At 36.5% G+C, this 26,966-nt stretch overlaps 1 pseudogene across 1 annotated transcript in view; it reads left to right on the plus strand.

The window, feature by feature from the left end:
- LOC309978594 (transmembrane emp24 domain-containing protein 7-like) overlaps positions 1-24,692 on the plus strand; it is a 108,858-nt pseudogene extending 84,166 nt beyond the window's left edge. Inside the window, exon 2 of the transcript in view lies at positions 24,192-24,692. The product of the transcript in view is annotated as a transmembrane emp24 domain-containing protein 7-like (transcript). The remainder of the gene's footprint in view (positions 1-24,191) is intronic.
- The last annotated feature ends 2,274 nt before the right edge of the window (positions 24,693-26,966 follow it).

The following is a 26,966-nucleotide window of genomic DNA, read 5'->3' on the forward strand; positions in this document are numbered from 1 at the left end:
ATTTCTGACAATGTAGGTGCATAGAAATTATTGTTATTTTAGAAAAATGGGAAACAAGTCTTCCCAAACTTTGCTTCTATCAATCAGAGCTGCAGCCAGGGACTTCAGTCTTAGGTTTCTCAATCAAACCTCTAATCATTCAATTATGCATCCTTCCTTAGTTGAAAACATTGATCACAGTAACTGGGCACTGACTTAAAGAGAAAGGGATGTTAAATAGACCAACACCTAAAACTGGAAGTAGAACTCATTTCATTAATAGATCTTTGGATTTTCAAAGGAGATAAACACTAAATGAATCATTTCGAGGAGACTCATGGAGCAGATGAAGCAATGCAAAAGCCCACTTTTATATTTCTTCTTTATTAAAATGTAATGGTGACAAACCACAATTCACCACCTTTTGGATTATGCCAACCTCATCCCCTAATACATCACAATGCTGAGTAATGAGTGAGATCACTAACATTAGTAAGCTTTTAGACCAAAATTTAAAATATATTATTACTTAAGTCTCCAGGCAGCAGTGTGTTATTACTGGACTCTTTGAGCAATCAACCTTTCAGGAGAAATAGAAGGCAGTGATGACAGCGTGTTCCCAGAATTCCATCAGGCTGAGATTATTGTGGCTGAGGTCTGGGCACTTTGATACTAAATTTTAAAAGAAGTCATTTCTTTTAAAGAGGGTTCTGCTCTAAAATCTGGCTAGAGAAAGCTGAATTTAACTAGCAGCCCAAAGCCGTTCCAAAGTGTACAAACAAAAGCATATAATGAAAATGCGCCTCAGTGAAGCAGTCAGCATTCAAAAACTAGAATTCTGTTTTTCCCTGCTTAGGCCAGAACTTTGTACACAGGGTAAGTGTTCAACTTAAAAGATAACTGCTTCCTCTTCAGGTGACTAAATGTATTGGAGAGATGAGTATGACTAATCCATGTTCAAGTTCACATTGCAACAAAAGTCAGAGTCTGATTTTACCCTTTCCCTTCTCAAGGCTAAATCTCAGGCTGTAGGTAAAAAAGGAATCGGTTGACTGATGAGTGTGACTATAGTGGACCACTGCTAAAAAGTTTAACCAGGGGACTAACCCCACTATAGGCACAGTTTACATTTGCAGAAAACTCCAAGCCTTTCAAGAAGGTTCACATTATTTTTTTCCTTATGTTTTTCTTTACAGTATGCTTTGCTGAGAGGGAAATCAGTCAGATATTCCCAAATCTGAACTAGTGGAAAGAACATGAGCTTTGAAGTTAATTAGACCCAAGTTTGAATCCTAATTTCCCCATTTTGCTAAATGGTTGATATTGAGCAAGATGTTGAATTTTTTAATCTTTAAATTGGGATATGATATCCACTTTACTGATATAATGTACACAAAACACATGGCACTTAGTGGGCCTTAAGAAATGCACCATTTTAAAATCAAGGTTCTTTCTGGGCTTAGCATTACAGGCTACCTTTTAAAGATAAATAAATCGATGCTTAAAGTGGCAGTAAATTCCTAGAGAGCACTGCTTTGAACTTGACAGAAGCCTAATGACAGTAAATCACCCACTTGGGGCAAAGATGACATCTGATATTCTGGAAGAATTTCATCTGTAGACTACCCAGTCTACAGTAAAGTCTTCCTGGAGAAAGGAGGCCACAAAGTTGACAGGTTCCATTCTCACAGATGAAAACAAAGGGCAAAATCCTCATGCAACTTTAACTTAACATATGAAAGGAAGCAGGTGATTAAAAGCATGGCGTTTGGAGCTAAAATTTGGGATTGAAATTCCAGCTCTGCCATTTATTAGCTGTGTCACCCAGGTCACAGGTTATATTATGTAACTTGTCTGAGTGTCAGTTCCTTCACTGATAAAATGGAAATGATAAAATCTACCTCATAGTGTGATATAGCTGGATAATACCTGCTCACAAAGAATCAATATTTGATTTTCAGTTATTTTGTGAACTGGAGGTCAAACATAACCATTATTAAAAACTGAATCATATAAACTTAATATAAAATAAATTGTATTAAAGAAAAAGTGAATAAATACTTAAAACTCATCACTTTTTCCTAGTACAAAAAGCCTAAGGGCACCATGAATAAACCTGCAGTCTGACAAAATCTGACTTCCTTTCATCTGACAATGAAAGAGATCACACACCAGAGGAATCATGGGGCATCTCTCAAACAAAGGAGAAGATGGAGTTACAGAATTTTGGAGATAGATTTATGGAGCTTAAGTGACATTTAAATGAAAGAGTGTTTTGATAGTCTCAAAGCAAAGCAGAGTTGCATGTAAAGGGACCGACATCATGTATGCACAGCAAAGTGGACTCAGGGTCTTGTTTCCTTAGAAATATAATGTTAAGATAGATGTGGGATGTTATGCTAGAAACACTTCATCTGAACCTCTTTACCTGAGCTGGAAAATCAAGGCTGCTTCTCTGGGTCAAAGTGATTTAGGTTTCATAGACAAGAGTAGGATACTTCATTATTAATGATATAATTACAAACAACCAAGTTTCTAAAGTCTTTTAGGGAACAGGGTTCTATAGTGAGTAAGACAGCAGTAGACACTGGAAGAAGGGGGATGATATGTCATTTTACAGTTGCAGATGTTGGTGGGAAAAGCATTGATTTCTCTTAACATTGCAGCTGGCTTTATCTCTGTCTTTTATTCCAGCATTATGAATAGCAGGAAGGATTTTTATAGTCCAAGTTAATTTTTATTTTCTACACTTCTTAATTATTTTACTATTATCTATGCACTTAAGGTCTTCTATCCATATGATGGAAATACTATACGATGGTGTACTACTGCACATGTCTTCCCAAATCTGAATTCAATGACATCATGCTGCTAACTTGAAACTGACCATAGTGGAATGTTTGTACCAGAGAAACCAGAAACACTACACATCAGGGGTCTTTTTCTCTCCCAGACAGCTGGTTGTTAAGAACAGCACCTCACCATTCATTAGGTTATGTGAGGACTGCAAAAGTTAATACATGCCAAGTGCTTACAACTGTGCCTGAACCCATAGTAAACACTCAAAAGAAGTTAGTTGTTGTTGTTGTTATCACAACAGCATGGTATTGTTTGTAGTATGAGGAGATGAATAAGAAGGAAGAATGGTAGTAGTAGTAGTAGTAGTAACTAAGAGACACACCTATAAGGATGTGTTAACATTGTATTCTAGGCAGAATTCTAAGATGGCCCCCAAGATCCTTGCTCCTTTAGGTAAGGTCCTGAATAATCACTGGGATTATGATAGATCATGCTCCTATGATTAGGTTGTATTATATGGCACAACTGATTTTCTTTGAAAATTGTTTTATTTTTTTATTGTGGTAAAATATACATAACACAATTCATCATTTTAAGCATATTAATTGAACAATTCAGGGACATTAAGTACACTCCCATTATTGTGCAACCATCATCAATATCAATCTCCAGAATTTTTCATCATCCCAAACAGTGAATGTCTTTCTTGTAACTTTTTGTTTTTAATTTGGTTGCATCAGGTTTTTTTTTTTTTTTTGGTTTGTTTTAACATCATTATTAGAGTATAATTGCTTTACAATAGTGTGTCAGTTTCTGCTTTCTAACAAAGTGAATCAGTTATACATATACATATGTCCCCATATCTCTTCCCTCTTGCATCTCCCTCCCTCCCACACTCCCTATTCCACCCCTCTAGGTGGTCACACAGCACTGAGCTGAACTCCCTGTGCTAGGTGGCTGCTTCCCACTAGCTATTTTATGTTTGGTAGTGTATTTATGTCCATGCCACTCCCTCACTTTGTCACAGCTTACACTTCACCCTCCCCGTGTCCTCAAGTCCATTCTCTAGTAGGTCTGCAACTTTATTCCTATCTTGCCCCTAGGTTTTCTGACGATTTTCTTTCTTTCTTTCTTTCTTTTTTAGATTCCATATATATGTGTTAGCATACGGTATTTGTTTTTCTCTTTCTGACTTACTTCACTCTGTATGACAGTCTCTAGGTCCATACACCTCACTACAAATAACTCAGTTTCATTCCTTTTTATAGCTGAGTAATATTCCATTGTATATATGTGCCACATATTCTTTATCCATTCATCTGTTGATGGACACTTAGGTTGCTTCCATGTCCTGGCTATTGTAAATAGAGCTGCCATGAACATTTTGGTGCATGACTCTTTTTGAATTTTGGTTTTCTCAGGGTATATGCCCAGTAGTGGGATTGCTGGGTCGTATGGTAGTTCTATTTTTAGTTATTGGAGGAGCCTCCATATTGTTCTCCATAGTGGCTGTATCAATTTACATTCCCACCAACAGCACAAGAGGGTTCCCTTTTCTCCACAACTTCTCCAGCATTTATTTTTTGTAGACTTTTGCTGATGGCCATTCTGACTGGTGTGAGATGATAGCTCATTGTACTTTTGATTTGCATTTCTCTAATGATTAATGAGGTTGAGCATTCTTTCATGTGTTTGTTGGCCATCTGTATATCTTCTTTGGAGAAATGGCTTTACAGGCGAATTCTATCAAACATTTAGAGAAGAGCTAACACCTATCCTTCTCAAATTCTTCCATAGCAGAGGGAGGAACATTCCCAAACTCATTCTACAAGGCCACCATTACTCTGATACCAAAACCAGACAAAGATGTCACAAAGAAGGAAAACTACAGGCCAATATCACTGATGAACAAAGATGCAAAAATCCTCAACAAAATACTAGCAAACAGAATCCAACAGCACATTAAAAGGATCATACAATATCATCAAGTGGGGTTTATCCCAGGAATGCAAGGATTCTTCAATATACACAAATCAATCAATGTGATACACCATATTAACAAATTGAAGGAGAAAAACCATATGATCATCTCAATAGATGCAGAGAAAGCCCTTGACAAAATTCAACACCCGTTTATGATAAAAACCCTGCAGAAAGCAGGCATAGAGGGAACGTTCCTCAACATAATAAAGGCTATATATGAGAAACCTGCAGTCAACATGGTCCTCAATGGTGAAAAACTGAATGCATTTCCATTAAGATCAGGAGCAAGACAAGTTTGCCCACTCTCACCACTCTTATTCAACATAGTTTTTGAAGTTTTAGCCACAGAAATCAGAGAAGAAAAAGAAATAAAAGGAATACAAATTGGAAAAGAAGAAGTAAAGCTGTCACTGTTTGCAGATGTCATGATACTATACATAGAGAATCCTAAAGATGCTACCAGAAAACTACTAGAGCTAATCAATGAATTTGGTAAAGTAGCAGGATACAAAATTAATGCACAGAAATCTCTGGCATTCCTACACACTAATTATGAAAAATGTGAAAGTGAAATTAAGAAAACACTCTCATTTACCACTGCAACAAAAAGAATAAAATATCTCAGAGTAAACCTACTTAAGGTGACAAAGACCTGTACGCAGAAAACTATAAGACACTGATGAAATAAATTAAAGATGATACAAGTTAATGGAGAGATATACCATTTTCTTGGATTGGAAGAATCAACATTGTGAAAATGACTCTACTACCCAAAGCAATCTACAGATACAATGCAATTCCTATCACACTACCACTGGAATTTTTCACAGAACTAGGCAAACAAATTTCAAAGTTTGTATGGAAACACAAAAGACCCTGAATAGCCAAAGCAATGTTGAGAAAGAAATGCAGAGCTGGAGGAATCAGGCTCCGTGACTTCAGAATATACTACAAAGCTGCAGTAAGCAATACAGTATGGTACTGGCACAAAAACAGAAATATAGATCAATGCAACAGGATAGAAATCCCAGATATACACCCACACACATATGGTCAACTTATCTTTGATAAAGGAGGCAAGAATATACAGTGGAGAAAAGACAGCCTCTTCAGTAAGTGGTGCTGGGAAAACTGGAGAGCTACATATAAAAGAATGAAATTAGAACACTCCCTAACATCATACACAAAAATAACCACAAAATTGATTAAATACCTAAATTAAGGCCAGGCACCATTACACTCTTAGAGGAAAACGTAGGCAGAACACTCTATGACATAAATCACAGCAAGATCCTTTTTGACCCACCTCCTAGAGAAATGGAAATAAAAATAAACAAATGGGACCTAGTGAAACTTAAAAGCTTTTGCATAGCAAAGGAAACCATAAACAAGATGAAAATACAATACTCAGAATGGGAGAAAATATTTGCAAATGAAGCAACTGTCAAAGGATTAATCTCAACCTAAGGACAAACCATCACAAACAGCCAAGTAATGCAACTGCTTAAACTATAGCCAAGTAAATAATGGGTTTTCTTCTTTGAGTCTGCCTGCCTCTTCTCTATAAAGTCTTTCCTTTAACTCCTGTTCGTGGAACACTCCTAACCATTTTCAGTTTGGCACTGTCTGATTCCAATTGATTTTTGTTCAAATAAACTCAAAGTCTGTAATATGAAAAAAAATGGATTAATCTCCAAAACATACAAGCAACTCATGCAGCTCAATATCAAAGAAACAAACAACCCAATCCAAAAATGGGCAGAAGGCACAATTGATTTTAAGGTAGGGAGATTATCTGGATGGACCTGATCTATTCATATCATCACTTTAATTCTGAGTCTATATGTCGTAGATAGAGCAATTGAAAACTTTGAAGGATGAGAAGGATTTGATGTATGTTTGCTGGCTTGAACATTGAAGGGGGTATGTGTCAATGAATGTGGGTGGCCTCTAGGAACTAAAAGCAGTGTCTGGCTAATAGCCAGCAAAGGAATAGGAACCTCAGTTCTACAACTGCAAGGAAATGAACTCTGTCAACAATGAGAATGAGCTTGGAAGTGGATTTCCCCTAAGTCTCCCATATAAAAACTCAGTCTGAAAAACACCTTGATCTCATCCTGTGAACAAAACTCAGTCAGGTCCATCCAGTCTTCTACCTTAAAGAACTATGAAGTGATAAATGGATTTTATTTTAAGATACTAAATTTATGGTGACTTGTTAAACAAAAATAATTTAAAAAACTAAATAGTCTTCCTCATAATTATTTATTTTTTGTTATTTCATCATTTTCCCCAGTGCCAGCTGTAGTAAATTCCTTAAAGTAAAATGTCTATGTACTGTTCCATGAGAGCAGCATAAAGGGGCCAGAGGAGCAAAATGCACCATAAAAATATGAGAATCCTCCCTGCTCCCCTTTTCCCACTCTCAACATTTCTAAGTTTATAGCACAGGCAAAGAATAGAGGAGGGGAGGAAGCTTATATCTTCTCATCATATAGATGAGTGAATTCCCTCCTTCAAGAACGTGCTTCTCTGAACTGGTGTGAACTGTGCTCTGGGGTGAAACTCAGTTTCTCCAAGATGGTACCACAACCTCTAACTCTTCAAACTCCACTGACTCAGACATGAATTCTACTTCAGAGCTAAGCTTGAGAAAATAAGAGAAGGACACCACTAGGTAGAGTGGTAAGTATTAGCCCCTAAAGGAACAGAAAGTAGACCCCATGTAGCACCCTAAAGCCTCATACAAGAAAGGAAGAAGGATAGGAAGGGGAACAGTGCCTTTTAATCTAAGTTTGAGTCCTGAGGCTGTGCAATAGAGAAACTGTGTGGGGTTCCCCAACAGATATACAGTAAATCACCTCAACTTCACTTATTGTAAGTATTAAATAAGATAATTTACATTTAAGTGATCAGCATGCAGTAGTTGCTGGTTTTCCCATACACTCACTTTTTACCAAATACTACTACTACAAGACCAGATCAAGATGGCAGAGGAGTAGGATGTGGAGTTCACCTTCTCCCCACAGATACATCAAAAATTCATCTACATGTGGAACGACTCTCACAGAACATCTACTGAACCCTGACAGAAGACTCCAGGGCAAGAAAATCTCCACGTAACTGGTTAAGGCAAAAGAAAAAAAAGAGAAAAAGGAATCAGGACAGGATGTGCACTTCTGGGAGGGAGCTGTGAAAGAAGAAAGGTTTCCAGACACTAGGAAGTCCCCTTACTAACGGGGATAGAGAGAGCTTCAGAGCCTTAGAGGAGAGTGCAGCAACAGGTGTGCAGAGGGCAAAGCAGAGAGAGATCTGCACTGAGGACCAGTGCTGACGGCACTCCTCAGCCTGAGATGTTTGTCCACTCACTCGCTGGAGCGGGTGGGGCTGGGTACTGAGGCTTGAGCTCCTGAGTGGGCTAGGGTGTAGTGTGCCACAACTGAGGGAGTCCAGGAAGAAGCCTGGGCCTTCCAGAGAAGTAAGGTACAATTTTAGGGGGCATGCAAGGAGAGGATCAGGCCTAACATAGGAACTTCTTTCTCTGCATGCTCACAGGTGGCAGGGCAACACCTACATGAGCTCCAGGGGCAGGTGAAAGCTGTGGGCTGCCATCTCAGACTCCAGAGGCTGATGCAAATGGCTGCTGCTGCCGCCGCCCCTGTGAATGTGGGTGAAGGTCACTACCCCAACCTTCCAGGGAGCCGGCACAGCCCACCAAAGACATGTGTCCCATGATCCAGACCCAATTTCTGTGGGAGTGCACAACGACCACTTCTGCTGTAAGCACCCCACAACATGGTGCCAACCACTGCCCCCACCTCCCTGGGGGGTGCACAACCTGCTATCACTTCCTAGGGTCCTACAATTTGGGGCCAACTTCCCCAGGGATGCACCACCCTCACTGCTGCAGCTGCATAAGGACACACTATTGGAGCCAACTGCTGCACCCACCTTCCTGGGAGCATGTACCTGTGCACCTGCACACCCCCTATCAAGGGGATAAGAGTGAACACACACTGAGGAAAGTGACAGCAAGCATCCAAACCAAAAACAGCCCTCACATCAAAAAAATATTAAACCCACATAAGCTACACAGGGATGCTCCCTCTTATAAATAGCCCTCCAAGACTACAGTAGATAATTGTTTCTCCTAAACTCACAGAGTAAGAAAAATATAAGCAAAATGAAGAAGCAGAGGAACCACTCTCATTTAAAAGACCAAGAAAATTCCCCTGAAGGAGCAAATAATGAAACAGACCTCTTCAGTCTAATAGACAGTGAGTTCAAAAAGGAGGTAATGAAAATACTGAAGGAATTAAGAAAGGCTATCAAAAGAAATACATATTACTGAAAAATGGAACTAGAAACTATAAGGAGGAGCCAATTAGAAAAATTCATTTTCTGAGACAAAAGCTGCACTTAAGGCAATGAATAGCAGAATGAATAATGCAGAAGAAAAAATAAGTTACATGGAAGATAGACTAATGAAAATTACCCAATCAAAACAGCAGACAGAAAGCCAAATGAAAAAAAAAATGAAAGCAATATAAGAGACTGATGGGATAATATAAAGTGGGCCAATCTATGCATAATATGGATTCCAGAAGGAGAAGAAAGACAAAAGGGAATTGAAAATGTATTTGAAGGAATTATGGCTGAAAATTTCCTAAATCTAAAGAAAGAAACAGATATCCTGATACAGGAAGCTCAGAGGGTCCCAAACAAGATGAACCCAAATGGACCTACACCAAGACATATTATAAAAAAATGGAAAAAGTTAAAGAAAAGATTCAAAAAGTAACAAGAGAAAAAGAAAGAGTTCTTTACAAGGGAACCCCCATAAGGTTATCAGCTAATTTCTCTACAGAAAACTGCAGGCCAGAAGTGAGTGGCAAAATATATTCAAAATCTTGAAAGAAAAATCTGCAACCTAGGATACTCTACCCAACAAGATTATCACTAAGAATAGGAGGAGAAATAACTTCTCAGACAAGCCAAAACTAAAGAAGAAATAGCAATACTAACCCTATCCTAAAAGAAATATTTAAAGTTCATCTCCAAATAGAAAAGAATCAAGAAGAAATAGGAAGGAGGAAATCACAATTGGAAAATAAATCACTTAAGTTATCCAGTATACAGATCAAAAAGAAAAAAAAAACCTATTTGTGAAAGCAATGAAAAACACAAGGAACAGCCAAGGGATAAACATGAATATATAAAAAGTGACACCACAATCATAAAATGTGGGGAAGGAGAGTAAGAAAATGCAGATTTTTTTTCTTTTTTTTAGAATGTGTTTGAGCCTTTATGACTATCAGTCTAAAGCAAGCAGATATAGAAAGGGGTTAACATACTTGAAAAACAGGGCAACCACAAATCAAAAACATACAATAGATTCACAAAAATCTAAAAGAAGAGAAAACAAGCATAAAATAAAAAGAAATCATCAAACCAGAAAAAGAAAGGAGCAAAGAAGAAACAAGGAATCAACTGGAAAACAATGTTTAAAACAGCAATAAATACATATGTATCAATAATTACCTTAAGTGTCAACAGACTGAATGCTCCAATCAAAAGACATAGAGTGGCAGACTGGATAAAAAAACAGAAACCTACAATAGTCTTCCTACAAGAGACCCACATTAGGGCAAAGGACACGTATAGATTGAAAGAGAGGGAATGGGAAAAGAAATTTCATGCAAACAGAAATGACAAGAAAGCGCAAATTGCAATACTCATTCAGACAAAACAGACGTTAGAACAAAGGCTATAAAGAAAGATAAAGAAGGACACTAATCTCAGCCATAAAAAGAATGAAATTATGCTATTTGCAGAGACGTGAATAGACCTAGAGACTGTCATACAGAGTGAAGTAAGTCAGAAAGAGAAAAACAAATATTGTACATTAATTCATACATGTGGAAACTAGAAAAATAGTACAGATGAACCTATTTGCAAAGCAGAGACACAGACATAGAGAAAAAATGTATGGACACCAAGGGGGTAAAGGGGGGTGGGATAAATTGGGGGATTGGGATAGACATGTGTACATTATTATGTATAGAATAGATAACTAATGAGAACCTACTGTATAGCACAGGGGGAAAAAAAGAAGGTACAATCTGTTTGTAGGAGATATATTAAGTTAACCTTAAAAATGCATTCCAATATACAGTAGACGCAGACAAATACCATTTGATTCCACTTATATGGGGTACCTAGAATAGTCAACTTCATAGTCAGAAAGTACATTGGTAGACGCCAGGGGCCAAGGGGTGTGTGGAGGGTAAGTCAGGAGTTAGTGTTTAATGGGGACAAAGTTTCAGTTTAGGAAGGTGAAAAATTTGGGGATGATGGTGAGAGTTGCACAACAATGTGAATATACTTAGTGCCACTGAACTGTACAGTTAAATATGATTAAAATAGTATGTGTTATATTATGTGACTTTTACCACAATAAAAAAAATTAAAAAGAGGACAGTATATAATGATAAAAGAATCAATACAAGGAGAGGATTTTACACTCATCAATATATATACACCTAATATAGGAGCACACAAATACATAAAACAAATACTAACAGACATAAAGTGAGAAATTGATGGAATACAATAATAGTAGGAGATTTTCACACTACAATCACATCAATGGACACATCTTTCAGACCAAGAATCAATAAAGCAACAGAGGTCTTAAATGATGCAATAGAACAGTGAGACTTAATTGATATTTTCAGGACATTAAATCCAAAAAAAGCAGGATATACATTCTTTTCAAGTGCACACAGAACATTCTCTAGGATTGACCACATCCTAGGGCATGAAACTAACCTCAACAAATTTAAGAGTATAGAAGTTATTTCAAGCATATTCTCTGACCACAATGGCATGAAACTAGAAATCAACAACAGGAAAGGAAATGAAAAAAAAAATACCTGGGTACTAAATAACTTGCTACTAAAAAAGCAATGGGTCAATGAGGAAGTCAAAAAGGAAATTAAAAAATATATTGAGACAAATGACAAAGAAAACACAATACAAAATCTATGGAATGCAGCCAAAGTAATTCTTAGAGGGAAGTTCATAGCAATACAGACCTTCATCACAAAACAAGAAAAATCTCAAGCAAACAACCTAACCTATCACCTAAAAGAATTTAAAAAGAAGAACAAACAAAACCTAAAGTCAGCTGAAGGAAGGAAATACTAAAGATCAGGGAGGAAATAAATAAAACTAAAATTAAAAAAATAATAATAACCAAATTAACAAAACCAAGGGCTGGTTCTTTGAAAAGGTAAGCAAAATTGACAAACCTCTGCCCAGGCTCACCAAGAAGAACAGAGAGAGAACCTAAATAAATAAAATAAGAAATGAAAAAGGAGAAATCTCAACTGATACCACAGAAATACAACAACAACAAAAAAAGAAAATAAGAGAATACTATAAACAATTATATGCCAACAAATTTGACAACCTAGAAGAAATGGACAACTTTCTAGAAACATACATACCACCAAAATTGAATCAAGAAGAAATGGATAATTTGAACAGATCGATCACAAGAAGTGAAATAGAATCTGTAATAAAACAAAAAAAACAAAAAACTTCCTACAAACAAAAGTCCAGGACCAGATGGCTTCAAAGCTAAATTCTACCAAACATACAAAGAAGAAGGTATACTGAATCTTCTCAAACTCTTCCCAAAGATTGAAGAGAAGGGAACACTACCAAAAGCATTCTATGAAGCCACCATCACCTGGATACCAAAACCAGACAAATACACCACCAAACAAGAAAAGTACAGGCCAATACCTTTGATGAATATAGATGCAAAAAATTCTCAATAAAATATCTGCAAATGGAATCCAACAATGCATTAAACAGATCATACACCACGACCAAGTGGGATTCATCCCAGGTTCACAAGGATGGTTCAACATATGCAAATCAATTAATATAATAAACCACATTAACAAAAGTCAAAAATCACATGATCTTCTCAATAGATGCAGAAAAAGCATTTGCTAAAATTCAACATCCATTCATGATAAAAACTCTTACCAAAGTGGGAATAGAGGGAATATATTTCAAAATAATAAAAGCCATTTATGACAAACCCACAGTCGATATAATAATCAAAGGTGAAAAACAGAAAGCCTTCTCACTAGGATCTGGAACAGCACAAGAATGCCCACTTTCACCACTTCACTTCAACATAGATTGGAAGTCCTAGCCACAGCAATCAGACAAGAAAAAGAAATAAAAACTATCCACATTGGAAGGGAAGAGGTAAAATTGGCATTATATGCAGATGACATCATACTATATATAGAAAACCCTCAGGACTCCACACAAAAACTATGAGATCAAATAAATGAATTCAGCAAAGTAGCAAGATACAAGATTAACATTCAGAAATCAGTTGCATTCCTTTACACTAACAATAGGATAACAGAAAGGGAATGTAAAAAAACAATACCTTTTTTTAAATAATTTTTTTAACATATTTATTGGAGTATAATTCCTTTAGAGTGTTGTGTTAGCTTCTGCTGTATAACAAAGTGAATCAGCTATATGTATACATATATCCCCATATCCCCTCCCTCTTTCACCTCCCTCCCACACTCCCTATTGCACCCCTCTATGTGGTAACAAAGCACTGAGCTGATCTCAATGTGCTATGCAGCTGCTTCCCACTAGCTATCTGTTTTACACATGGTAGTGTGTATATGTCAATGCTACTCTCTCACTTTGTCCCAGCTTACCCTTCCCCCTCCCCATGTCCTCAATCCCATTCTCTATGTCACTGTCTTTATTCCTGTCCTGCCCCTAGGTTCATCAGAACTATTTTTTTTTAGCTTCCATATATATGTGTTAGCATACAGTATTTGTTTTTTCTTTCTGAATCATTTCGCTCTCTATGACAGACTCTAGGTCCATCGACCTCACTACAAATAACTCAATTTCATTTCTTTTTATGGCCGAGTAATATTCCATCGTATATATGTGCCACATCTTCTTTATCCATTCATCTGTCAATGGACACTTAGGTTGCTTCCATGTCCATGCTATTGTAAATAGTGCTGCAATAAACATTGTGGTACATGACTCTTTTTGAATTATGTTTTTCTCACAGTATATGCCCAGTAGTGGTGTTGCTGGGTCACCTGGTAGTGCTATTTTTGTTTTTCTAAGGAACCTCTATAAAAAAATCTACAAACTTTTTTTAAGGAACCTCCATACTGTTCTCCATAGTAGCTGTATCAATTTACATTCCCACCAACAGTGCAAGAGGGTTCCCTTTTCTCCACACCCTCTCCAGCATTTATTGTTTCTAGATTGTTTGATGATGGCCATTCTGACTGGTGTGAGATGATATCTCATTGTAGTTTGGATTTGCATTTCTCTAATGATTAATGATGTTGAGCATTCTTTCATGTGTTTGTTGGCAATCTGTATCTTCTTTGGAGAAATGTCTATTTAGGTCTTATGCCCATTTTGGGATTTGTTTTTTTGTTATTGAGCTGCATGAGCTGCTTGTAAATATTGGAGATAAATCCTTTGTCAGTTGCTTCATTTGCAAATATTTTCTCCCATTCTGAGGGTTGTCTTTTGGTCTTCTTTATGGTTTCCTTTGCTGTGCAAAAGCTTTTAAGTTTCATTAGGTTCCATTTGTTTATTTTTGTTTTTATTTCCATTTCTCTAGGAGGTGGGTGAAAAACGATCTTGCTGTGATTTATGTCATAGAGAGTTCTGCTTATGTTTTCCTCTAAGAATTTGATAGTTTCTGGCCTTACATTTAGGTCTTTAATCCATTTTGAGTTTATTTTTGTGTATGGTGTTAGGGAGTGTTCTAATTTCATACTTTTACATATACCTGTCCAGTTTTCCCAGCACCATTTATTGAAGAGTCTGTCTTTTCTCCACTGTATATTCTTTCTTCCAACCCAGAAATCCCACTACTGAGCATATACCCTGAGAAAACCGTAATTCAAAAAGAGTCATGTACCAAAATGTTCATTGCAGCTCTATTTACAATAGCCAGGACATGGAAGCAGACTAAGTGTCCACCTACAGTTGAATGGATAAAGAAGATGTGGCACATATTTACAATGGAATATTACTCAGCCATAAAAAGAAACAAAATTGAGAAATTTCTAGTGAGGTGGATGGACCTAGAGTTTGTCATACAGAGTGAAGTAAGTCAGAAAGAGAAAAACAAATATCATATGCTAGCACATATATATGGAATCTAAGGGAAAAAAAGGTTATGAAGAACGTAGGGGTAAGATGGGAATAAAGACACAGACCTACTAGAGAATGGACTTGAGGATATGGGGAAGGGGAATGGGAAGCTGTGACAAAGTGAGAATGTGGCATGGACATATATACACTACCAAATGTAAAATAGATAGCTAGTTGGAAGCAGCCACATAGCACAGGGAGATCTGCTTGGTGGTTTGTGACCACCCAGAGGGGTGGGATAGGGAGGGTGGGAGGGAGGGAGATGCAAGAGGGAAGAGATATGGGAACATATATATATGTATAACTGATTCACTTTGTTATAAAGCAGAAATTAACACACCATTGTAAAGCAATTATACTCCAATAAAGATGTTAAAAAAAAAGACATGGCACATATATACAATGGAATATTACTCAGCCATAAAAAGAAATGAAATTGAGTTATTTGTAGTGAGGTGGGTTGACCTTGAGTCTGTCATACAGAGTAAAGTAATTCAGAAAGAGAAAAACAAATACCGTATGCTAACACATATATATGGAATCTAAAAAATATAAAATGGTTCTGAAGAATCTAGGGGCAGGACAGGAATAAAGACACAGATAGAGAGAATGGACTTGAGGACACGGGGAGGGCAAAGGGTAAGCTGAGACGAAGTGAGAGAGTGGCATGGACGCATATACACTACCAAGTATAATATAGATAGCTAGTTGGAAGCAGCCGCATAGCATAGGGAGATCAGCTCAGCTCAGTGCTTTGTGACCACCTAGAAGGGTGGGATAGGATGGTGGGAGGGAGACGCAAGAGGGAGGGGATATGGGGATATATATATACGTATAGCTGATTCACTTTGTTATACAGCAGAAACTAACACAAAAAAGTAAGGCAATTATACTCCAGTAAAGAAGTTTAAAAAAAATATACAAACAATAAATGCTGGAGAGGGTGTGGAGAAAAGGGAACCCTCTTGCACCATTGGTGGGAATGTAAATTAGCAATACCTTTTAAAATTGCACCCCCAAAATTAAAATGCGTAGGAATAAAACTGACCAAGGAGGTGAAAGCCTTATAAACTAAGAACTATAAAACATTAATAAAGGAAATAAAACAGAATTCAAGGAAATGGAAAGGTATCCCATGTTCTTGTACTGGAAGAATTAATATTGTTAAAATGGCTATAATTCCCAAAGAAATCTACAAATTTAATGTGATTCCTATCAAATTACCCATGAAATTTTTCACAGAAGTAGAACAAATAATCCAAAAATTTATATGGAACCATAAAAGACCCAGAATTGCTAGAGCAATACTGAGGGAAAAAAGAAAAAAAGCAGTAGGCATAACTCACCCAGACTTCAGACAATAGTGCAGAGCTACAGTAATCAACAGTGTGATATTTGTACAAAAACAGACATATAGATAAATGAAACACAATAGAGAGCCCAAAAATAAACCTACACACCTATGGTCAATTAATCTTTGACAAAGGAAGCAAGAATATAAAATGGGAAAAAGATAATCTCTTCAGCAAGTCGTGCTGGGAAAGTTTGACAGCTGTATGTAAATCAATGAAGTTAGAACAGAGCCTCACATCATGCATAAAAATAAACTCAGATTGCTTAAAGACTTAAACATAAGCCAAGACACCATAAAACTCCTAGAAGAAAACATAGGCAAAATATTCTCTGACATAGATAGTACCAATGTTTTCTTTGGTCAGTCTCCCAAGGGAATAAAAAGAAAACAAAAGTCAACAAAGGGGACCTGCTCAAATTTACCAGCTTCTGCACAGCAAAGGAAACAATTTTAAAAAATTAAGACAACCTATCGAATGGGAGAAAATATTTGCAAATATGGTGACACACAAGGGCTTAATCTCCAAAATATACAAATAACTCATACAACTCAACAACAAAAAAACAAATAACCCAATCGAAAAATAGGCAGAAGACCTTAATACATGTCTCCAAAGAAAACATACAGATGGCCAGTAGGCACATGAAAAGATGCTCAACATCACTAATTATTAGAGAAATGTAAATCAAATCTACAATGAGGTACCACCTCACACGGGTCAGAATGGCCATTATTAAAAAGTCTACAAATAGAAAATGCTGGAGAGGATATGAAGGAAAGGGAACTCTCCTACACTGTTGGTGGGAATGTAAGTTGGTACAGCCACTATGGAAAACAGTATAGAGTTTCCTCAGAAAACTAAAAATGGAATTACTATATGTTCCAGCAATCCCATTCCTGGGAATATACATAGAAAAAAACTATAATTCAAAAAGATATATGCAATCCTATTTTTATAGCAGCACTGTTCACAATAGCCAAAACATTGAAATAACCTTAATGTCCATTGACAGATGAATGGATAAAGAAGATGTGGTACATATATATGATGGAATACTACTCAGCCATAATAAAGAATGAAATAATGCCATTTACAGCAACATGGATGCAAAAGTCAGAAAGAGGACAAATATCATATGATACCACTTATATATGGTATCTAAAATATGACACAAATGAACCTATCTACAAAACAGAAACAGACTCATAGACATAGAGAACAAACTTGTGGTTGCCAAGGGGGAGAGGAGGTGGGGGAGGGATGGTTTGAGAATTTGGTATTGGTTGATGCAAATTTTTACATTTAGAATGGATAAACAACAAGGTCCTAATGTATAGCACAGGGAACTATATTGAATAGCCTGTGATAAACCATAACGGAAAAGAATATTAAAAAATGAATGTATACAAATACTACTACTATTACATACTACATCTTACCTACTACTACTACTATTTAAATAATTATTTGTAATTTATCAAGTACATTTATATATCACCCAAGGACACACCATGAGTTAGGATAACAGCTGTGTCTAAAGTTCATGTCTCCAAGGCTAAATATTATAACAGCGTAATAACAATACCAGTAATAACTACCATTTATTGAACACCTTATATGTGGCACCACTGTATTAATACTTTCACATTGGTTACCTCCCATCCTTTCAACAAACCTGTGGGGTAGGATTTATTGCCTTTGTTTACTAAATGAGAAATTTGGGGCTTACGAAACAAAAGTAAGTGTCAGAGCTTGAGGATGTGTCTGTTGGACTAAAGAAAAATCTATCTTCTATACTGCCACACTTACTCACTAATGCCTCAGTATTAATGAGCTTTGTTCTGCTTTTTCCTCGTAGAAGCAAGGAGGATTACTATAAATAGGACTAGAAAGAAGGAGGGTGGGGAACTGAAGGTAATGTTCCTTTTTTCTATTTTCCTAAGCCTGATTCTACCTGTTATATATAAAGTTTGTGCAGAATATTGAAAAAGTAATCAATAATCATATATTTCTGACACAAAAATATTTATGTCCCTACAATTTTAAGTACTTAATGGTAGGTATTGATAGGTATTTTTATCTTTATTTTACCAGTGAAGAAGGAAATTTTAAGAGATTGGTAGCTTATCCCAGGTCACATAGTAACTAAGTGGCTTGGGATCAGGTATGAGTTGCTCAAAAGTTCAGATGCTTAACCTTAACTGACACTGCACTGATTCTCCTTGAATTACACACTCAGAATTCTTGGTAGCAGCACTGGTCTATGACAAAGTGGTCATCAACTTTTAAAGCAGGTGGACCTGCATTTAATATACATGTTTTACCTGCATATCAGTTTCTCATCACAAAGTATAACCTGGAACTTAGTGTTGCTCAACATTTTCAAATTCTGAATGGAAAGAGCTTATACTTACAGAGAAGTCCCTAGAAGTCCCTTTGTTTTCCTTGGATGCTTTGCAGTCCGTTGTTGGCTTAAGCAAGACCACCAGAGAAACGTGAATATGGACTACAGGGTTACTTTATTTTGACCAAGTATAACTCAATAATAATTTAGAGGGAAGATCACTTTGGCTTTATGGCATCAATTTACAGTAAGCAATATTAATAGAAATAGGCCTTAAGAAACATGTTACTGTGTTTACTATGGAGGTGCTGTTGATGATATCGCTCACAACATACTCTTCAAGACTGCTCATAAAAAGACTAGTTTTCTGATCTTCATAGCAATAGTTTCCTGATCTCAGTAGCAATAACTCTGCTTCTATATTTTCCATTTAGATAATGTGAATCATGCAACTGATAAGGTTTCCTTCTTTGCATTGAAAGTTTAAAAGTTCAGAATCAAATTTGTAGCTCATGTTAAGCAAATGTGAAGAACTTTTCAAGCATGCAGTTTGCATGCTAACTGCATTCAGACATTCTTTATTCAGTCACTGCTATCTCTTCATTTCCAAAGCCATATACTCTTTCCAAGCTTCATAGAGTCAGTATGTGTAGTGGTTAAAACCATGGATTCTACAATTAGATTGTCTGAGTTTGAATCTACCTTCTGTCACTTACTATGTGACCATGAACAAAGTATTTATGTACTCTGTACCTCAGTTTCTGCATTTGTTGAGTCGACATAATAGTACTTAGCTCTTAGAGCTGTTATGAGTATTATATTGTGGTAATATATGTAAAGTGCTTAGAACAGAGCCTAAAATTCAGTACCTCCACATTGTATAACTCCAGTGGATGCCATTTACATAGAATGCAGTGTGAATGGTAATTCCTTGATTTGGACAGTATGGTGGCTCTGCTGACACATAGTGAGTGCCATATACATGTTAGCTATTGTTATTGCTAACACATGCTCATAAAGCAGAGTTTTACTGGAAAAAATAAATGGGATTTTGCCTATTTCCCTGTCTCTGAGTTTCCACAGAAGAATGTGGGTGCATAAAAATTCAGGCTGTCAGACAAGTTTCTAAAACTTTCATGCAAGGCTGCCTTTCCACCTCTAAATAGAGCCAGGTGCAATCCCATTTTGTACTAGGTTAGTGAGGTGGGAGCAGCATGTGACATCCAAGTATTATATATAAATATGCTAGGTAGGCCATTTCATCAGACTTGTTATTCTAACTTTAAGCAGCAAATACAGCATAAGGAAAATTTTAATTTGGCCTGTACCCACAAACTTTCTTAAGAGTTTTAAGGGATTTTAATGAAAGGGTCATATTGAGTTAGACCTAATATTTTTGGTTCTTTGTTTTAAAGTCTCATTTCAAATCGAGAAGATATTTAAATGTTTAATGTCAAATAAGCATGTTCTTCTAACATGCATGTACCACCACCACCAATACTGCTTTCTTTAATTTGCTTAGTCTAAAAAACTGCCTGACAATAATCATCTTGAATGACAGAAACATGAGAATGCAGAGGAAGATTTGGAGGGTTTTGGAAAACACATGAATGTCTAAATATTAAAATAAAAATATAGAGCTTCCCTGGTGGTGCAGTTGTTAAGAATTTGCCTACAAATGCAGGAGACACAGGTTCGATCTCTGGTCCGGGAAGATCCCACATGCCACGGAACAACTAAGGCCATGCACCATAACTACTAAGCCTTCACTCTAGAGCCTGTGAACCACAACTGCTGAGCCCAATGCCACAACTACTGAAGCCCATGCACCTAGAGCCTGTGCTCTGCAACAAGAGAAGCCACCGCAATGAGAAGTCCATACACCACAACGAAGAGTAGTCCCCACTCGCTGCAACTAGAGAAAGCTCGCACACAGCAGCAAAGACCCAACATGGCCAAAAATAAATAAATTAAATTAATTAATTAATAAAAATATAAAATAAATATGTATATATATATTAATGTTAGTGATATAATAGTTCCACTTCAGATGAAAGCAGATCTTAGAGAAGAGGGTTTTCTCTTTAGAAGACATAGACTAGATCTGCAGGCAAACACACAACCCTCATACTTTCCAAAGGATATTCCATATTTTAGCAAGCAGGCAAGGAGAGGCTATAGTAGAAGGGATCACTGTACTCCCATTCCCTTTGGATTGATTGAGTAACTTTAAAGTATTTCATAGGGAAGAGTGAATGACCACTTGGCTTTGCTCTCAGTCAAAATTAAACTTTAATTGGTTGAATGTGAGCTTCTATCTTCAAATTGTTCCTGGCTCATAAATATTAGAGCAGTGCCTCCGTCTACTATTTGCAAAATCAGGAATCAAAAATTGGCTGCCTCAGTTTTTCAGCCAAATTTCCAACCTTTTCTCCATAAGTCTCAAGACCCTCCTACATTGACTTTCAGTCAAAGACAACCAAGAAAGACGCTAAAATAAAGCATTTCAAAACCCAATTTACCCATAAGTCCAGGGAAACTGTTGAGCTTCTTGTTCTAAGCCTTACACTAGGAAACTCTGTGGAAAAATGATTCCAAATAGGAGTTTTGGTAATTGAATATGATTCCTATCTTAAACCCCCATAGCAGACTATCAACAACCCATACCCTCAGGTTCAAAAAAAAATAAAGAAAATCAAGGAAGCTTATGATGTCACCTTTTACCTCTCCTGGACTATGATGCTTTCATTCCTTCTCCAAATATTTATTGAATATTTATTGTATTCAAAATACTGATTAGGCGACTGAGCTCATAATCTCTACCTCCTAAAAGTAAAAATGGAACTCATACTTAAATAATCTGGCTAAATGTTTTTTCAATTTTGCTTAAAGACATTGAAATAATCTTTGAAAAGAAGATCTCACTCAATGTTATGGGCCAAACTGTATTCCACTAAAATTTATATGTTCAAGTTCTAACCTGCAGTTCCTCATAATATAACTTTATTCAGAGATAGGTCTTTACCATGTTAAAATGAGGCCATTGCAGTTGACCCCAATCTAATATGACTTGTGTCCTTATAAAAAGGTGAAATTTGGAGACAGGATTAAATACACAGGGAGAACATTATGTGGACATATAAACATCCACCTATAAGCCAAAGAGAGAGGCATGGAACAGATTCTTCCCTCACATCCTTCAGAAGGAACCAACCCTGCTGTGTTCAGACTTCTAATCTCCAGAACTGTTGATACAATCAATTGTTGTTTAAGCCACCCAATTTATGGTACTTTGTTACAGAAACCCTAGTAAACTAATACAGTCAGTTTAACAATTCATAATTATATGGAAGCCTAAGTTTTCAACCTATCTAGAAGTATGTACACAACATGTGTATATGCACACACACACATAAATACACCTTGAGGTAACTCAAGGCAGAACTAATTAGTATGTTTCTAAAAATTAACACTACCATTTTATTTTTCAGCAAAAATTAACAATGAATCTAATTCTATAAAGGGATAAAAAAATAACTATATTAAAGCAGGTCGAGAAATGGTTTGTATTATCAATGCCAAATCACTCTGGACAGTTACTTAAGTTGTATGTGAATGACAAAAAACACAGCATTATGAAGAACAAATGAAAATGGACAAATGCTACAACAGACACAAGGTGCTGCCTGTTTTGGGAATGGCATTCTCATGGCTCTGTTCTTCTCCGGCCCATGTGTAATCCATGCATGGGGGCATGGAATTTTTTAACAGCAAAATTCCAGTCAGCCAGCAAGTGTGCAATTTGAGCCCCAGCTGCTCCTTAAGGATAAGGAGAGGGGGAAGGGATACATTTGACAGCAAAACATTGACATTACTATAGATTAAATGACTTCTGAGTTATTCAGGGGAGATTCTTTGAGACAGCACTCAAGTTAGAAATTTTTTTTTCTATCAAAATTCAGGTACATTTCTAAGCAATAATGCAAATATCAGGTATATTTATAAAGCAGAAATGCAAGTAGACATATCTATAAAATTTCATATACCCATACATATTATATGCCATTTCATTAGTATAATATCATTCTGTTAAATGTTGAAATTTTGTAGGTGTGTATGTTTGTGTGTGTGTGTGTGTGTGTGTGTGTGTGTGTGTGTGTAAGAGGGTCTTATATTGTCCACTGTAGAAATGCAAATACTTCAGGGAGGTCACACTTTACGTTCCTAATCAGCAACCACCGAAATTGTTAGTAAACCTTTAAGCTGAATAGACTTGGGAAGGAGAAGTTTGGAGTGGGTTGAAGGCAATTTAGGGTGTAGGACAAAGTTTGATGACAAACTATTTATCTAAGAACATTCCTGAAAGGGAGAATACAGGTCAAAGGATATTGAGCAAGTTGGTGAATTCCAGACAATCTATCACTCAATAGTCAGAACACACATTGACTTCTCTTGCTTCTCTCTAGGTACACTCCTGCAGAAAGCACCAGAAAGAACATTGTTGGAGTTGATTTGTCTGGCTTCTTGGTGCTGGGTAGGGAGGACAGCAAATAATTGAAGTAGTTTAAAGTTGTTTAGAGTTTTCTGGACTTAATCTTAAGCTTCACATTGCAATGTTGCCCTCTGATAAGTTTCCTTGCAAATATGCTCTAGCCAAGACCAGAAAGTTCATTTGGCAATTGTGGATGTGTCTGTTTGTATATGGAATTTTCTGTACTTTACCTGGTTGAATTAACAACTTAATCTTTTCATCTTCTAGTAATATTAATAATTGCCATATATTGAGTACCAGGTAATATTATAAGCACTTCATATTTAATCTTCAAAACAGCTCTACAAGGTAGATGTTATTGTTTTCATTTTACAAAGACACTGTGAGTATAAGGGTAAAGTTATATGTAGCTTGGATTCAAACCCAACCACTTTGGATTCAAAGCTGGGCTATTTCATTTCCAGTATATTATAAGTGATTGGATTTGAATTTGTGACCTATTTTTAAAAATGTTCCGTGTTTATTTTTTAACAATTTATATATAATCCCTTGCAGTATTCTGTGTTTCAGCAGACTTCACTGACAAATGGTTTTCCTTTAAGTTCTTAAATGGAGTACGTATTGTCAGCATAAATTTGGGGACATTATCCATTTTAAAAACTCAGGAGTCTTGTTTCCCGGATCGTTCCCAGCACTAGGCCCTGGTTGTTCAGCAACCCTCACCCACACACAGCGGATCACTGCTCATCCTTAATCTCTCTTAGGCTCAGAGAGACTCTACAGTGCGTGCCCTGAGTTGGTGCAGACCCGACCCTAGTCTCTCCACAGCTCTGTAGAGGCAACCACCACAGCATCTCCAGATGCCGCGGATGGTGTCAGCGCAGAGCTGGGCAGATGCCGCAGGTCACTGGGCCACTGCTGCTAATGGTGCCCACCTGGTGGCACTGAGATCAGATTCAAACTGCCCAACTATGCCTAGCAGTGCTTCTACTAGGACATTACGCCTGTCACCAAGTACACCCTCGAGTTCCAGGCGACTACTGGCAGTCACTATGATGTAGATTGTCGATCTGACGGCCCTGATGGCAATATGTTATACAAAAAGATGAAGAAACAGCCTTCAAAACTGGGACATACAAATTTTGTGTCAGCAATGAATATTCTGCTTTCACACATAAAATACATAAAATCGTATATTTTAATTTTGAAGTTGGAGAAGGCCCACCTTTGTTTCCTAGTGAGAACTGAGTCAGGGCTCTTACCCAGATGGAATCTGCCTGTGTTTCAATTCATGTAACTCTGAAGTCTGTCATCAACTTTCAGACTCATTTCCGTTTGAGAGAAGCTCAAGGCCTAAGCCAGCCAAGGATCTAAATATAAGAGTGGCTTGGTCAGTAGAAGCCCGCATTCTTCTGGTGGTTAGCATAGGGCTGGTACTTCTTCTGAAAAGTCTTTTTCAGTTAAAATAACCACCATAACTAATGTTGGATCATAACTACGTTTTGAGAATTCATGCACCCTAATCACTATACTATTGCTGTCCTCTAATTTTAGGTACAGAAGAACTTAATACTGGCAACATTTTTAAAACCTTATTCATACACTTGTTGGGGGGTGATGTGCAGTGCATAGCCTCAAACTTTGGAAAGGACACCTTTTTTTATTTGTACAGGTAGAAAAACTTTGGAACTTATTGTGATCTATTCAAAATTCAACACCAATGATGTTGGTGTTGTTTATATCTACTCTTCTGTACACTAAACTTTGGTATTTTGATTCCTTTTAGCCATTTAAAAGTATTTTTCTTTTAGGTTGTGGATATTTTTAAAACCTTACATTTAATGTCCACGTGTGTTGTGAAGGAAGATAATTGCCTTTTAACTGTTTATAGCAAATAAAATTTTGTTTTTAAGAAAATCAAAAGTGATTAATTGTAGCCCAAGCCCTATTCTGCACTGTTTAATTTTATGGGAAAAAATAGAACATAGAAATGTCATTTAATATTGATATAATTTTAAACTGATACATCATGGTTTAATTTATTTCTCACTAGCTTAGAAAATGTCACATTTTTCTTTTGGGGGCTTTATTCTATGGTTTATAACCAGATATGTTTTTTATTCACAAAGACAATCTTATCAAACAAAAAATAGTATGTTTCAATAACAAATTAGCATTTACACAAGCCTTAATATCAGACTGTTATAACAGGTAGAATATTTACAGGAAAAAAGTTAAGGCACTTCTATTAGGGGGCAAATAAATGAGAAAAAATTTAGTGAGTTACCTGCACACATTACATTGTCAGTGTTTTTTCCAAAGAAAGCAGGTGATCTGTTTTATTTTAGCATTTTAATTGGCTGGTTCTTGCTCTTATACGAATTTCACTTCTTTGTCATTCCCAGTTAAAATTGACAGTTGTAATGTAATATTAGTATCATAAAAATGCCATACATTTTATCCTGATTGGTGTGATGCACTGAGAAGTTTGTTTCTTTGTTTTTTACTTTGTTTTTTCTTTTTGTTTTTTCTTTTTTTTTGTCTTGCACATGCTATTTGTACAATCTCCGGTTAGTGACCCTAAGGTGATTTAAAAATTTAGAATGCTATGTGTGCTTCTTATTTGATAATCTTCATTGACTGTACTTCATTTAATGAGTGTTAAATAGTGCATATTCTGTACACTATAGGGTTTGGACTGTTTTTGCATTTTATAGCTTGTATAGATTGAGCTGATTGAAATAAGACTTTGTTCCAAGTATTCTGGAATAGAATATGAGATGATGACAAACTGTATAGGTCTTTAAAGCTTTTCTGCTGTTAAAAAATAATTTGCAACTGCTTTTTGCCATGCCTCTCTCCCTCACCCTAAAATGCTGAGTGCTAAATAAGACTGTTATATTGTAGAGACTTTGATATGTGGTACCATAGAAAACTGGTTGGATAGCTCTTACCACTACTTATTAGAAGTTAACTCTTAATTCTAAGCTGTCTTTAAAAGTGTATACACTTCAGCATGTATAAGCAAAACAAATTCAAGTTGCTCTGCTTCCTAATTTCAAACAATACAATGTATCAAGGGATGAACATGTTTTCAACCCTTTAATTCTAAAATTTTTGAAGACCAAATAGCTATTCCTTAAACAATACTTACCAATGGATTAGAAGTGAATTTTAAAGTTGTGCAGATTTATCTATTAGGGTTCTTATATCGGCTTGCTTTGTGTCAAGTGCCTGGTGTGATGGATACTGCAGAAGTTAGAATTTGAAGTTAAAAGATTGGAGGGCAAGTAGCAATATAGGCACTGTGACCTTGAGCCCCTATCAATTTCCTGTTGAAGCTATAAAAAATTACCATAAACTTAGTGACTTAAAACAATACAAGTTTATTCTCTTATAGTTCTAAAGGGAAGAAGTAAATAAATGAGTGTTAGTGAGGGTAAAGTAAGGTGTCATCTGGGTCAGCTGTCTGGCAGCTTTAGGGTGAGTCTGTTCCTTGCCTCTTTTACTGGCTGCATTATCCCAATCTCTGTTTCTGTGGTCACATTGTTTTCTCCTCTCTTGTACTCAAACCTCCTTCTGAATCCTTCTCATAGACTTTTGGGATTATCTCGGACCCACCCAGATAGTCCACGATAATCCCCTCAACTCATGATCCTTAATCACATCTATATGTCCTTTTTGCTATATAAAGTAATATTCACAGGTTCCAGAGATTAGGAAGTGGATAACGTTTGGGGACCATTATTTAGCCTACCACAAGCACTTC

The sequence above is a fragment of the Leucopleurus acutus genome, assembly GCF_964270905.1.
Source record: "Leucopleurus acutus genome assembly, chromosome: X".
In the NCBI taxonomy this organism is placed as follows: Eukaryota; Metazoa; Chordata; class Mammalia; order Artiodactyla; family Delphinidae; genus Leucopleurus; species Leucopleurus acutus.